The sequence below is a fragment of the Meles meles genome, chromosome 3 (assembly GCF_922984935.1).
Source record: "Meles meles chromosome 3, mMelMel3.1 paternal haplotype, whole genome shotgun sequence".
NCBI lineage: Eukaryota > Metazoa > Chordata > Mammalia > Carnivora > Mustelidae > Meles > Meles meles.
The window spans coordinates 154254164-154270748 of NC_060068.1; the positions used below are offsets into that span (position 1 = coordinate 154254164).

A 16585-nucleotide genomic window follows, 5' to 3' on the forward strand; every position below is an offset into this window, starting at 1 on the left:
ATGATCAATACTATCAACCAACTTGACCTAATGAACATTTATAGGACACTCATGCCTAAAACAGCAGAATACACATTCTTTTCAAACTGTACATGGAATATTTATTGAGACAGACTGTATGCTGAACCAGAAAACGCATCATTTTGAAGGGTTAAAATCATACAAATATAATCTCAGGCTGCATTAGAATTCAAGTAGAAATTAATTGACAGAATGGCAGAAAATTTTTTAAAAATTATATAACATGCTTCTAAATAATCCATGGACTAAAAAAGAAATCCAAAGGAGATACTAGAAAATAGCCATATCTCCAACCCGCCCCTTCCTTTGCAGAGGACACAGCAATGAGAGGGCTGTCATCTTCAAACGAGGGAAAAGGCTCTCACCAGGAACTGAATAGGAACTGATCTTAGACTCCCCAGTAACCAGAATGGTGAGAAATAAATGTTGTTTAAGCCATCCAGTCTATGGTATTTGTTATGGTAGCCCAAGCCAACTAAGATACAAAGTGTTTAGAGGGGAAATTTAATGTATATATAAAAAAGAAAAAGAGTTCTCATGTAAAAGTCCAAAGCTTCCACTTTAAGAAATTAGAAAAAGATGAACAAATAAAAAGGAAGAAAACAGTAAAGAGCAGTAATCAAAAAAAAATAAAAAAACCCAGAGAAATATAAAACAATGAATAATTAAAAATTGAAAAAAAATTTACAAGAATATCAAAAACATGAAACTCAAATGGAAATCTGTATCCAACTTCTGTGGTTAACAAAACAGAGAAATTAACCAAAACAAAAATGTCAAGGTTATTGCATTAGTTCACAAACACTAAGAAGTATTAATAATTTGTTTTCTAACGAGAGAAGCATTTACCTTAAAATCTATATAGTCTATATACTTATCTTAAAATATATGCTACTGAGGATGTAAAGCACACTCTCCCTGCCAAAATTAAAATAATAATCTACTTCTAAGTCATTTTCTAAGAACTTGTTGAAATGAAAATCACGGAATGAATGTGTACAGATCATTAAGATTCCTCTTATTGATAGAAAATATGATCAGTACCAAAGAGAATCTCATAGCATAGAGATCAGGAATTGAGTAGCCCAAATGCAAAGTATCCAGTTCTCTTCTTCCAGTCTCTTGAACAAATGGTCTTCTGGCAGAAAGTGGGAAGACAAAATGAAACTAAATAATGGAACTAAAACTTCAAATGTTTGGTTTTGTCTTAAAACAAAAAATATAGCTGGCAAATGGCTGGGAGAAAGCAAGTTGCTAGCCTATCCCTTTTACCAAAATCCTGGATTTGGGACTATCTGTAGATTTCTAATTTACTCAACTCATTCCCCAGTTCATCCAAACTCTGAACATTTCTAGAGCCCCTAAGTACTTGGGAAACTGAGGCTACAGAGATGGCCGCTGTTCAGGGAACTAACTCACAGTGGAGCATGGGAGGAGAGCTCCAAGGGGTCTCACACAGGCAGAGAGGCGCGAGGAACAAAGTCTACCTAGGCGCAGGGATGTTTTGACAGAGATAATGACATTTAAGGACAGTTTTGGAAGATTGCTGGGAGGTCACTAGGCAGAGAAAGGGGCAAGGTATATAGTAGGTAGAAGGAACATATTTTCTAGGCCACAGTGGGAGAGGGCACAGTACATTTAGAGATGACAAGCAATTGTCTGGTAGTCTAATATTCAGGCTGCCCCTTCTTACTATCACATAGGATTAGAGAGTTGGTTCTATTTGAATTTCCACTGAAAATGTAGCATTTTGAATATATAGCTCTTATGTAACCAGCATGTTCAATATTTTATGGGAAATGGGTATATATATCTAAGTATTTTCCATTTTCACTGTAAAAGAGAGAAAATATGGGAACATTAATCTATAGCTATGTTAAACAATGTTCATAATTTTAAAGACTTTTATCTATATTTAATTAAAACAATGAGTCACCTAAACAACAAAAAGCTAACAAATTTAGCCTTCCTGTCATTTCTTCACATGAGTTAGAGTCCTAATTCTTTTTTGAAAAGTTATCACTTGGGTATAAACTTATTACTTATGTGATGCCAGTGAGAAGTCAGTATGTTACATGATTAAGGTGGGTACACCACAGTATATGTAAGAGAGGTGGTGTCATAGTAAATATGGCCAGTAATTTATAAAGAAAATAAAACAAAGGGTTATCCTTTTAAATTTGGATTTGTGTAGAAGAATGAAACTCGACCATTCTCTTACACCATACACAAAGATAAACTCAAAATGGATAAAAGACCTCAACATGAGGCAGGAATCTATCAAAATCCTACAGGAGAACATAGGCAGTAACCTCTTCGACATCGGCCACAGCAACTTCTTTCAAGATATGTCTCCAAAGGCAAAGGAAAAAAAAGTGAAAATGAACTTTTGGGACTTCATCAAGATCAAAAGTTTCTGCACAGCAAAGGAAACAGTCAACAAAACAAAGAGGCAACCCATGGAATGGGAGAAGATATTCAGAAATGACACTACAGACAAAGGGCTGATATCCAAGATCTATAAAGAACTCCTCAAACTCAACACACACAAAACAGATAATCACGTCAAAAAATGGGCAGAAGATGTGAACAGACACTTCTCCAAAGAAGACGTGCAAATGGCTAATAGACACATGAAAAAATGTTCACCAGCATTAGCCATCAGGGAGATTTAAGTCAAAACCACACTGAGATACCACCTTACACCAGGTAGAATGGCCAAAATGAACAAGACAGGAAACAACATGTATTGGAGTGGATGTGGAGAAAGGGGAACCCTCTTACACTGTTGGTGGGAATGCAAGTTGGTGCAGCCACTTTGGAAAACAGTGTGGAGATTCCTTAAGAAATTAAAAATGGAGCTTCCCTATGACCCTGCAATTGCACTACTGGGTGTTTAGCCCAAAGATACAGATGTAGTAAAAAGAAGGGCCATCTCTACCCCAATTTTCATAGCAGCAATGGCCACAGCCGTCAAACTGTGGAAAGAGCCAAGATGCCCTTCAACAGATGAATGGATAAAGAAGATATGGTCCATATATACTATGAAGTACTATGCCTCCATCAGAAAGAATGAATACCCAGCTTTTGTATCAACATGGACAGGACTGGAAGAGATTATGCTGAGTGAAATAAGTCAAGCAGAGAAAGTCAATTATCATACAGTTTCACTTACTTGTGGAGCACAAGGAATAACACAGAGGACATTGGGAGATGGAGAGAAGTAAGTTGGGGGTAATTGGAAGGGGAGACAAACCATGAGACTGGGAACTCTGAGAAACAAACTGAGGATTTTGGAGGGGAGAGGGGTGGGGGTTTGGGTAAGCCTGGTGGTGGGTATTATGGAGGGCACCTATTGCATAGAGCACTGGGTGTGGTGCATAAACAATGAATTGTGTGGAACACTAAAAAGAAATAAAATAAAAATAAATAAATTTGGATTTGAAGACACTACAATGAAGGGAGGCCAAACCATTGCTGTTGTTCCATATCCATAGTCAATTGGTTCCTCAATTCATATATTCAATTATGGAGTTTCTACTGTAAATGAGGCACTGTCCTAGGCCCCCTGAGGAATCAGATAACTACCACAAGGCCCTGGAGCCCCCAACACCGCCAATCTTGCAAAGAAGACAAAAAAGTATACAACTATGAGTAACTAAGAATGAAACCACTTTCATGGTTTCAAGATACAATAATCACTATTAAAAAAAATCACATGTATTAATAAACACTTACTATGTGCCATTCCCAGGGTAACCTCTTTATATTATTTTATTTTATCTTCATAAAACCTCCCATTTTACAGATGAGGAGGCAGGTTATATACTTAGAAGTGGGATTTAAATCTACAAAGTCTGACTCTAGAGCTTGACCTCTTATATATTCCTGGTTTAAAATACTTTGGGGAAGCAAAGAAAGGGACAATTATTTCTCTCTTGGCAGATACATCTGAACTGGGCCTTGATGGAAGACTGATCTTCCATGGCCAGAGGAGATACTAAGGCTGAGGAAACTGCCTAGTTGAAGGTATGGAGGAAGTTTAAAATACATGGCATGCTCTGGAAACAGTTTGATCAGAAAAGAGAAATGTTAGGGATGCCTTGGTGGCTCAGTGGTTAAAGCCTCTGCCTTCGGCTCGGGTCATGATCCCAGAGTCCTGGGATCGAGCCCCACATCGGGCTCTCTGCTCGGCAGGGAGCCTGCTTCCCTTCCTCTCTCTGCCTACCTCTCTGCCTGCTTGTGATCTCTGTCTGTCAAATAAATAAATAAAATCTTTAAAAACAAAAAACAGAAAACAAAATAAAATTAAAAAAAAAAAAAAAAACCGAAATGTAAACCATAAGGCAGAGAAAACTTACTGGGATCAGATTATCAAGGGCCTTAACTGACAGGGTAAACTCGCACATCCTACCAGATGGTCCTACTGCAATGGCCCAGGTTACAAGATTTGGACTCCAATACATATCTTGTCCCCAGGGCCACATTAGCAGACTGATTCTCAGCCTTTCTCACTATCATGCCAACTTTAAGTGCCAGAACCACCAAATCAGTTCAAGAAATGAGAGAGAAGGCTCAATCCAGAGATAAAAAGACTTTTTTTTCCCCCTTTCAAAACTAAAGATAAATAGTCAGTTAACACCTTTATAAAAACAAAGCATGTTCTGCTGATTGATGTTCTGAAAGCCCTCAAGGAAGTTCTGCTAAAGCAAGTGTTGCTGTTTCAGGACAGTATAAAAAAAAAGAGTGGGTAGTTGCATAGCAGAGGGAGTTACAAAGGACAGTGTCTTCTCCTCCTCAAAATAAGAAGCAAAACATATGAGATAGTATGTGAGGGAACAAATTATGTGCATGGTTTTGCCCCTAAATGTCTGCTCTCCTCTCCGTACCTACTGCCCAAGAGCTCACGAATGCACTTCAATAGCTTCAATAACCTGCCATGCAAATGATCCCCAAATTTCGACCCCACTGTGTTCCAGAACTTTCTCTCAAGCAGCCTTTAACATGTAATGATACTAGACATTTCCACTCAGATTTACTATTATTTCTTCCAATAATTAGTCCTAGAACTGAACTCACACATTTTACCCCCAAACCTGCTCCCAGTCCTAACTTTTTAAAATTTTAGTTAACTTTCTGTAATTTTTTAGTCACTAAGCATAATCTTTGACCCTTACCAGATATCCCTTGATATAATACATCTCTCACATCCAATGCCGCCTTTTAGTAACCACTATGATGGCTAACAACCCCTGAGTGTTCCCATAATACTGACAATGATATAATAAGTAATATCGGGCTAAATATATACTAACTTCATAGTTTACAAACCACTTTTATGTGTACTATCACATTCTTGGTCACAACAACCCAGTGAGACAACTAGGAAAGATATTTTTTGTTATACCCACTGTCTAGATAGAAAAACCACACAGGATCAGAAAGATTAATGACCCTGCTCAAGATCACAAGTGCCACTTCCCATCATGCTCTTCAGCTTCATCGCAATTATTATAATAATTCAAGGTAAGGAAAGATCTTTCTTCCATCTCAACCATCTTATATACCCACGCCAAATTAACTGTTCTCGTAAAACTTTGTTGATCATGTTACTTCCATATGCACAGACCTTTAGAAAGTGACAATGCAAAATGAGAAAGAAAATACGGAAGTTAATAGGTTAAGTAAGAAAGTAAGTAAATTCATGAATGAATGAGTGAAAGAACGAATGAATGAGTGAAAGAACAAATGAATGTCTAAAACCAAGCACGATGACACATTCTTCCATGATCTGGACCCAACCTAGCTTCCTGGTCCTACTTCCTACTACTCCTAGCAGCAATCTTTTGCTCTAGATAAACTCAAACTGTCACTGTTACTTGGCAAGACTTCCATTTTCTACAGTACACTGTTGCCAATGCTGTTCTTTATCTAGAGAGCTTGCCTCTCTCCTCTCTGCCTGCCCTAGTTAACCTGTCAAAATCCAGGTACCTTTTACTACATGAAGCTTTTCTAATATACACACAAGAACTTTTTAAAAGTTTTTCTTTTTAAGATTTTACTTATTTATTTGACAGACATTGACAGAGATCACAAGGAGGCAGAGAGGCAGGGAGAGAGAGAGGCAGAAGCAGGCTCCCTGCTGAGCAGAGAGCCCCATGGGATGTGGGGCTCAATCCCAGAACCCTGGGATCATGACCTGAGCCAGAGGCAGAGTCTTTAACCCACTGAGCCACCCAGGTGCCCCAAAAGAACTTTTTAAAAATATCTTTTTAAAATTTTAATTTGCTTTAATTTTTATGAAGTTGGGTACAGGAATATGCTTTTCAGGGAGTTTATCACTGAAGAGTCACAGTTTAGTTTTATGTCATTTCTAAATGATTTCTAAATATTTCAAAAACCATTTAGAGGCCACTGACAATGTTAACAATGAAAAAGAAATCAATGTCTTAAAAGTAAAATTCAATAGGATCACCGCAAGTTAGAAGAGATAAAAATTAAAAACATGTGCGAAAATCCTTGATCCAAATTGCCATTTTTATATATGAAATAAAATCTTCATATTTGAAAGATCCAGTTACTTTTCCTTTCATAAAGAAGACACATGCATTTTAGCTATAATTTAAAACCCTATGAATAGTGAACTACAAAGAAAGAGGAAGTACTCAACCTTATAGTGTTGTTTTGTTCAAAGCCAAAGAAATATATCAAACCACTCATTTTTCTATAAACTGTGGATAACAAATAATGGGTGAAGAGTACCAACCATGTTTGTTGATGTTTTCTTTTATACTTACTCCTTACAATTAAGTTACCAACAGATTACCACTAAAAGAATAGCTCTCTTTCTCTGGAAAGTATTTTTCTGTTTTTTAAAAAAGTTATTAATTAGTTCAAGTCAATACTGGGATTAATCACTGTGTTTGTAGATTATGGCATCATACTTTACAGTGGAGTGGCTTCATAAATTTAGATTAAAACAAAAGAGAATTCAGCATGCCTTTTCAGATCAGACATGATCTTTTCAGAATAGAACCCAAGGGCTCTTCACAGATTGCAGAAATTACCACCATCTTAGGCAAGCAAGAAAAGATATTGAAAATATCATTTACTAGGTATATCCTCTCAAAATAAACATTTTTCATTTGATCTTCCCATGTATCTACTGAAGAACCTTTTTTTAATATGCGGCAAATTTCTCGGTGGGGAGAAAACAAACATTAATTTGTTTCAAAAAGACAACTATTTTTAAAAATATTTTTGAAAACTCTCTTTTATATATACATTTCAGCCTGTCAATATTTATCATGTGCCTCCTGTGTCGAAGGCACTCAAAGCTAAAATATAATACTTCATGAGGAAAGTGTTGGCATTTAGCATTTGATGTCACACAGTGAATATGTAGACATTTAGGTATAGTTGATATAGGACAGCGTGAACTAGGAAAAAATGTCCAAATAAGCTCAAAGGTATCACAAGACACAACACAGAATAAAAGACACTGAGTTTATTTTACTGGTCAAAAATGTTTTTTTAAATAAATTTCAGTTGTTCCTAAGTTTGTTTTACCACGGGATATAGGAAGGAATAGGAAGGCTGGAAATAGCACAGATAATCAAAAAGTAGTGCTGCTGTTTTTCCTTTACAAACTCTAGGCTACACAAAAGAGCAAGCATCAGTTCTGATTTCAGATCTTATGAACATTTTTACAAAGTTCAAGAAGGCAGCCTTTTGCTAGATATATCTGGTAACAGTCTGTGTAATATCATGATAGTCACACATTATATAAAATGCAATGGTAAAGACCTCACTATTTCATGATCGTTCCTAAAATTGTTTAACAGCGACAACCACAGAAACAAAGCTCTAGCCTTTCTATAAGGAATGCTAGAAAGGGAATTATTTCTCATGCCGCCTTCTCATTTGGGTAGAGGTTAAAATATTTTAGAAAATCTAAAAATTATTTCCCAAAATGCCCAAGGAAGTCATAAAAACTTGAAGCGTGACAATTCTGTTGGCAGAATAATATTCATTTCCTGAAGAACAGTCTAACATCTTATCTAAATCCTACATTTGGTAGATGTTAAGAACGATCATTACAAGGTCAAAATACCTCTGAGTTTCCTAATTAATTAGCAAGATTTCATCCTCTTTAGGAAAATATATTGCTTACTTATTAGTCACCAAAAAAACATTAAAAATGCTTATGTATAATTCTGGTCAGTTTTGGACTATTTTTATACTTTGAAATAGATCATAATCTTATGAAGATAAGTGAACCAAGCAATAGTATTTATGCAATAAGTATTAGTTGGGATTAGTTAGGATGCTGGGTCATTCTCTCTATGAACATCTGATGAAATCAATTTAAAAAAAAAAAAAGAATCGGGTATAAGAAAGTGAAGACAAACATCTACAGGATCAGTTTTCAATTGATCTCTCTCTCTACGCTCTTCTTCCTCTGTCGCTCTCTCCGTATTCCTTAGGTAAGCGAAAATGCCTTTCAGTGTCAGTACTTTGTGAGTCAGTACAAAATGCATGTTCACTGTGTACTTCTAAGCATTAAGCCTCCAACAGGGTTCTCTTTTCCGATTCTAATTATACTTCCTCACTTCCTGGTTGTCGTGAATGGTAAGTGTCTTATTTCGACAGTTTCACGCTGGAAATATTCTCTTTTAGACCAACTTAAATGGGACCCCTTAAATACTTATATAGGATTATCATCTTCTGCTCACTTTCAGCAGTCTTGGGACTCCTATTTTAAACCATGGCAACAGAGATCAAGATCATAATCTCAAATATAAATAATAATAAGACAAAGAATATAATTCTTATTTTCTAAACAAAGAATTTAGTTAACTATTATTTTCAGTAACAAGACAAGAAAGAAATGGACGAAGAAAGGAAAGAGAAAACTGTACTAAGCCTTTGGGAGGAAAAACTAGACTTACTATAGAGAAGAAGAGAAGAGTAGGAAAGGTAATACTGGGAGGTGGGGGTAACAGCGGGCTAGGGAACTAAAATGTGAAATAAATCAATACCAGTTAACTGATCTTGAAACAAATACCTCCTAACACTACATAACTATAGGCAGTTGATACAAATGAAGAAATACTTACTCTACAAGTAAACAGGTACCAAATTTTTAGCAATCATGCTTTCAAAACTCTAACAGTTATATTTATATCAACTATTGTATTGAGAGTGACTAAATCTAGAAAATTTAAAGAAACCTTTAATTACACTTCCACCACCACTAACCTTCTCTGGCCATAGAATACGCTTTTCGAAAACAGCTGACATCTAAAAGTGTTTGCTCTAATATAGAACAAAAAAAAATCCATTTGCAAAAACATTTTTCAGTGATTGATGCCTACAGCAGAAAAGTGAACCTGCTGTTTACACATAACTGGAACTGGGCAGTACCGGGCAGGGGAATCTGGAAGAGAAATTCTAAGTATAAGAAAGTATGCTGTGAATCAGAGAAATAAAAGAGGAAAGGCTAAAGGTCATGTTCTTCAGTGGTTTGTGGTGGTGTGGAACTGAGGAAAAACAGTTCAAAAGACCCACAGAAATTTTGTTGTAATGAATAGAGCACTGGAAAACTAGTGAATTGACAATTATGCTAACTCAGTGAGGCAGGCTCTATTTAGGGAGTAGCCTGCAAACACTCTCTTACTCTGCCGTCCTCTGGTTAATGAAAGGTAACTCGACAAGAGAATTTGAAAGATGTTACCCTATACCTCATTTTAGTCAAGTGAGCATGAAATTCTGTACTTACAAACTGTCTCGTATTTCTACCTTAATCAGTGACTGAAGAAAAGTTCCAATTCCTCCAGGAGACAGAAACTTGTTCCTTTAATTTTCTCCTTTAAATGGTGATTTTTCATTTCATATGGTATTTCAAATTGGGAAGGACAATTTAAAATTTACTGAAGTCAAGAGTAAGTGCTGCTTTAAGATCAAAAGGTAAGCTAATACAGAGAGCAAGTATCTGTTCAGAGTTTAAACCCAAAGTGTGACCTACTTTTAAGACTCTATAGCCTAGAGGAGAAAGTCTTTAGATCTAAATGTCAGCATGTTCTTTTAAAATTATTATTGTGATTATTTTTAACTCCATCATTCTCTCAAGGAAAAAAACCACACAATACAGTCTATTTATCAAAGACTAGTGAATGCCACATCAGAAAGGCTAAGGCATAGCTATAGAGGAATTATCAGGGAACCACAAAATGTATCAACGCCGGCAGCTACCATCAGGAAATGTCCACTCCATATTCTAAACAGCATTAACAATTCGAATAACAGGTTTTTGGTGTTAAATAAATGGGGTAGGAAGACATTTTTAGAATTCTTTTCCCTAATAAGTGAAGACAACTCAGTGAAATATTCATTTCTTTCAAGAGCATGCCATTACAATCTTTTTTTAAAAATATTTATTTATTTTTTATTTTTATCCCCAGGGGTACAGGTCTGTGAATCGCCAGGTTTACACACTTCACAGCACTCACCATAGCACATACCCTCCCCAACCTCCATAACCCCACCCCCCTCTCCCAACCCCCCTTCCCCCCAGCAACCCTCAGTTCCTTTTGTGAGATTAAGAGTCACTTATGGTTTATCTCCCTCCCAATCCCATCTTGTTTCATTTATTCTTCTCCTACCCTCCTAACCCCCCATGTATGCCATTACAATCTTAACTCTCTGTAGGCATTCTATAAGGAATGAAAATTAATTCTGAATTTCAGAGAAATAAAATAATCAATGACACATGCAAATGTCCATGGGGACTCAAAGAAAACCATGATATAGTGCCTGAAAGCAGTGCCTTTGAAATCATAAAGACCTAGGTCTCTCAACTTTAGTATTTCTAATTGTACACAACAGGCAAGTTATTTAATTTTTTTTTAAGCCTTAGTTTTCTCACCTGTAAAATGAGAAAACAGCACAAATTTCAGTGAATTGTGGTGAGAATTAGATGCAATAATAATCGTGCCGTGCTCGCACACACCTCCGGTATCCAGAAAATGATCAACAAACCATAGTTACTGTATTAGCTATTACATAATAGGCAACTGGAAAGGAGATGAATATTGAGAAATAGATGCAATATTATTAATTCTCAGACTATGCTAACCAGAAGTCAAAAGTATACTGGAAATCAAAGAAGCTAACCACTTCATCATCATGATCACCATCAAAGAGGGCGATAGAACCCAAGCCAAAGAGTCACTGCCCTCAAGGAACTTATAATCCAAAACAGGTGACACTGGCATCAACTAAACGTAAGAGGCCAGAGCCACTGACAAAGAACTATACACACACCCAGACCAGAAAAAGCTTAAAAGCTACAAAAATGGAGGAACTAAGACTAACAACATTCATGAATTATTAAGGTCCACAGATGAGCATTCCTAGATTTGCAAATTAGGCAGGAAAAGTATTTAGAGGGTAATTTTTTTAACTTCTTTCTGTCTCGCTAGCAGCCCCAATGAGCACTGTGGCTTTCCTTTAATAGGCTGCTAAATGACTACAATAAAACTTTGAAGAAGGTTTTGATGAGCCTTCAGAGATGGATAATGATGTCCATATCCACTGGGAAAGAACCAAGATCATAATGATTAAAATCACTGAGTCTTAATCACAAGATCTGAAAGTGTGAAGTTTTTCAGGGAATTTTTTTCACGTTTTTGCTATCATACTGGTATAATAATTCTTTAAGAAAAACTTACTCCAATAGGCAACGAGGGAAAAAATTTCAAAGGCTCAACACAATGATGCTGTTGTTCATTATTTAAATGAGTAACTCTCAGGGGTTGTTTTTATGTTCTCCATTTCTTCTGAATGTTCTAACTTACTCATCTCTTGGGCGGTCAGTGAATAGCTTAATTTTGTTCATCTGGCTTATAAAAATCCATTTAATTAAGTTAGATACATTTTTTCTTTTAAGCACTATGTATATCAAATTATTCTAGAAATATTTATAGATAATTAAGTGAAGCTAATATTTTAGTCTTGCTCTCAAAGTAACAAATTCATTTCCTTCTTAAGTTGGGGTGGCAGTTATCACTTTTACTTACAAGCAAATCGGCTAAAAACTGAAAGGCTGTATAGATTCCAAAAACTGCCAAAAACAGAGTTGATTCAATAACATTATCAATTCACAAAATCCGATCTCAGATCTTAGCACTGGTATGAACTTTCTCCTATAAGACACCTACTACAGAGGTCAACAAAGGGAAAACATACTGTAGACACAAAGAAGGTTAAAGGACTTGACATACACAAATTAAGCAGAAAATGGAACAAAAATAAACTTCTGAGCTGATCAGAGAATCAAACTAATAACAGTAGCTAACGATAGCTAATACACACACACACACACACACACTCATTTAGTCCTCCTATGAGCTGAGGGGAAGTACGGTTATTATCCCCATTTTATAAGTGGAGAAACTATTCAGATGAGTGGCAGAGCCTGAATTTGAATCCAGGAAAATCTGCAGAAATTATACTGTTAATCTTTACACTGTAATGACTCTCAAACTCAACAGATTAATATAACACATACAAGAGACCATTAAATCTGAAATATACATGCCTCAAAATAACTCTTGCTACATAAACCATAAACTCATTTTAGTGTCCTAAGAGACAGGATAAGGAATATAAAGGCTGTTTAAAGTTCTATCAATCACAGGGTAAAGTATTAAATCCATTAAATTCATAGGCTGAAGGGTTCTATCTTACCTCCGATATTTTAGCTAACATCTAAACATGAGTAGATCTGTACATTACAAGTTAATAGTTCTCAACTGTATAAGAAAATGAATTCACTGAAATAACAGAAAATGCATCCTACAGTTTCTGGGGAAACTGCAGAACCAGGCTCAAAAACTGTGTGGGAACAAGGCAGGTCTAGCAGAGTCAGGATGCTAGCCAGATTCAGAATCCAGAGCAAGTCAGGAAGGCACCATGGCCACTTCAGAATGTTGGATGGGACACCATCAGCGTCACTGGTACCCCTGAAAATGGTAGCCTCTGCTCTTACTCCCACCCCTGGATGAATTCTCCCCTCTCACCAGCTCCTGATTCAAAGCCTGGAGCAGGTGAACTTGATCAAGCCTAGGCTGAAAACCTGCATTCTAGAAACACAAACAAGACTGAGAAAGCCAGCATATGGCATTTTCGGCTTTTGGTGTAAGAGCTGTGCTCTGCTTCCCACTAACACTCATTTCATGGCATCAGGAGACATGACTGTCCTGCAGAGGGCCACCCTCAGAAGGTAAATCATTAATATGCACATATACTTCTTAAACATACTCTTTTGTTAAGCTTTACTAATCCTCGGGGATGTCAAAAAGCAAAAAATTACCTCTCCTTTTATTAAACAGAACTTCCTATTGCCCTGTATAATTATCTTTTTCAAAATTTTCAAAATCTACTAACCTTGGCACTTTGAGACTTAGTATATGGGGAGAAAAAGAGTTGGATGAGTTGACTTTGCCACGTTGATGCTAAGGCTGTTCCAAAATCATTTTTAAGATTAAAATGCAAGTTTTAGGAGCACCTGGATGGCTTAGTGGGTTAACTGTCAGCCTTCAACTCAGGTCATGATCTCAAGGTCCTGGGATCGAGTCCCACATCAGGACCCTGTTCGGAGGGGAATCTGCTTCTCCCTCTCCCTCTGACCCTTGCCCCTGCTCATGTTCTCACTTGCTCTCTCTCTCTCAAATGAATAAATAAAAAATCTTAAAAAAATTAATGCAAGTTTTGGGGCACCTGGGTGGCTCAGTGGGTTAAGCCGCTGCCTTCAGCTCAGGTCATGATCTCAGGGTCCTGGGATCGAGTCCCGCATCGGGCTCTCTGCTCAGCAGCGAGCCTGCTTCCCTCTCTCTCTCTGCCTGCCTCTCTGTCTACTTGTGATTTCTCTCTGTCAAATAAATAAATAAAATCTTTTTTAAAAAAAAATTAATGCAAGTTTTAAACTCATTATTTAAAAAAATTTTTTTGAAGATTTTATTTATTTATTTGAGAAAGTGAGTGACAGCATGAGATGGGAGAGGGTCGGAGAAGGAATCAGACTCCCTGCTCAGTGGGGAGTCCAAGGCAGGACTCAATCCTGGGACTCTGGGATCATGACCTGAGCCGAAGGCAGACGCTTAATGGACTGAACCACTCAGGTGCCTTAAACTCATTATTTTAAAATAATTCTAATTTACAAAAAAATTACAGAGTTCCCACATACCCATTACCCAGCCTCCCCTAATGTTAACATCTAAAATAACCATGACACAATTATTTAAAAAACAAGAAATTAACACTGACAGAATTCTATTAAATCATCTATAGACCTAATTCCAATTTCACCAGTTTTCCCACTATGTCTGGTCCAGACTGAACACAGGACCCCACATTGCATTTAGCGGCCATGTTCCAAGTCTCCTCCAATCTAGAATAGGTTATTCTGATTCTTGCGGAGAGTACTGACCAGTTATTTTCCACATCATCCCTCAGTTTGGATGTGTCTGATGTTTTCTCATTATTAGACTGTAATCAAACATTTTCAGCAGAAACGTGACAGGCCCTGGAGGGTGGAGCGGTTTACTTCCAAGGCCTGCTCTGAAGCAGCAGTGGCACAAGGTCTAGTAGGCCGTGATCCTCTGCTCTGCAGCGTCTCGAGCTTTTCCAGCCCCCATCAAAGTCAGTGCACAGGGACACAGAGAAGACACATCTCTTAAAAGGCTCACAGTGCCACCTCTCCCAAGTACATGCATCCAGAAGGAAATTCTGATCTAAAGCTGAGTAAGACAGGCAGGGAGTTGGTCAGGATCCTAATTAAACATGGGACAGAGATCCTAAGTGAAGAGGTTTAAAGGTAGAGAAGGCATAAGGTCAAGGCATGGAAATTCAACTAGCAGAAACAAGGAAATTGGGGCACCTGGGTGGCTCAGTCAGTTAAAGGAAAGGCTGCCTTCGGCTCAGGTCACCATCCCAGACTCCTGGGATCGAGTCCTGCATCAGGTTCCCTCTCAGCAGGGTGTCTGCTTCTCTCTTTGTCTGTGGCTCACCCTGCTTGTGCACTCTCTCTCTCTGAGACAAATAAATAGATAAAATCTTTAAAAAAAGGAAAGAAAGAAAAGAAAGAAGGACATTAGGCTGGGAGATCATGGGGGAAAGAATCCAATCTCAGTGAGGTTTCAGAAATAGAAGCCCAGCCCCAGGGCAAAAGGGGCACTTTTTAGTCAACATTGGGACAAAGGAGTAATGTGCATGGATATAAGCCCCAAGAATTAATAAATTAACTAATTCATTTATTCCACTGAGTTGGATATGGAATTGAGGCTTTTGTGAATAAACACAACCCAAACTGAACTCCTTACAGCAGCCTCTCCTTTACTTCCTCAGGCAAATCTCTCTGCCTCGATGGTGGCATGCATCCCAGCTCCTCAGCCTGGTCGGTCACTCATCCTGCCTCCTCTTACACAAACATTTACGGAATTGTATGTGTCTGTCCTATATTCCAAATATCTCTCTAATCCACTTCTTGGATTGATCTCCATTCTCACCTCTCACTGGGCCTGGACTCACCTAGCACCTCTTCAATGACCCCCTGGCCTCCACATGCACAACAAAGTGATTCTTCAAAAACAACTCTGATCATATACCTCACCTGCACACAGACATTTACTGAAAGGGAAAAAAAACCAGGCCTTCCTCTCGACCTCACCCCACCCCAATGCCACCAGGCGGTGCATGGCAAATCACTGTGTGGGGTAAGGACAGAGATTTGTTTGAAAAAGCATATTCGATTTCCTACTGTTCCTGTAACAGAGTACAGAAAGTAAAGCTTAACAAAGTCTTCTTAGCTAACTGCAAAACACAGAATATGTATTGGTTTTTAAGATACTGAAAAATACTCTCCTGTAAGATAAAACAGAGGCACTCGGTCCAAGTCTATCTTTGTGAATGGGAAAGCCCCAGACAAACAAGCAATCAATGTCAAACTCAAACACATCCATGCACACACAACTATGTCAGTTTCAGGGTTATACCGGAGGGTCACTTCCTAATTTAGGGCTTAGGCTTACAGTATAGATTTTTTTTTTAACTTTTTGGTTTATCATATCTATTTAAAAGTACTAATTTTTCAATATAAAAAATAATAACTATCATGTATCTTGCTATAATTTCTAACTAGTGCTTCAGTGAAATGTCTAAAATATCTCTCCCTCCTTGAGATACAGATTTTATGTGTGGGAAAACATTCAAGCCCCATGCAAATATCTTTAGCATCTCCATATGTTTTAGCTCATAGCACTTGGAAAGTCTGCTCTGCTACTAAATGGTTTATAGGCAAATCTTCCTAGGTTTAAAAATAAAATAGCAAAATGTCATCTGGCTACTAGATCTAGTCAATGACAAAGAATTCTATTTAAGTTATGGCCATTTAAACTTAGTAAAATGTCTTAATTTTATGCTATTTCTATCATCTTGATTCACTATCTCAGTAATAAAATACAGACAGCATAAATATAGTACAGAGTGAATTATTTCCTTTAAT

The 16585-nt window shown here is 37.3% G+C and overlaps 1 protein-coding gene across 1 annotated transcript in view; it reads right to left on the bottom strand.

Annotated features, from left to right (window-relative positions):
* The window catches only part of WDR70 (WD repeat domain 70), a 322684-nt gene that overhangs the window by 77179 nt on the left and 228920 nt on the right, over positions 1-16585 (bottom strand). The gene's annotated exons all lie outside the window — the stretch shown is intronic.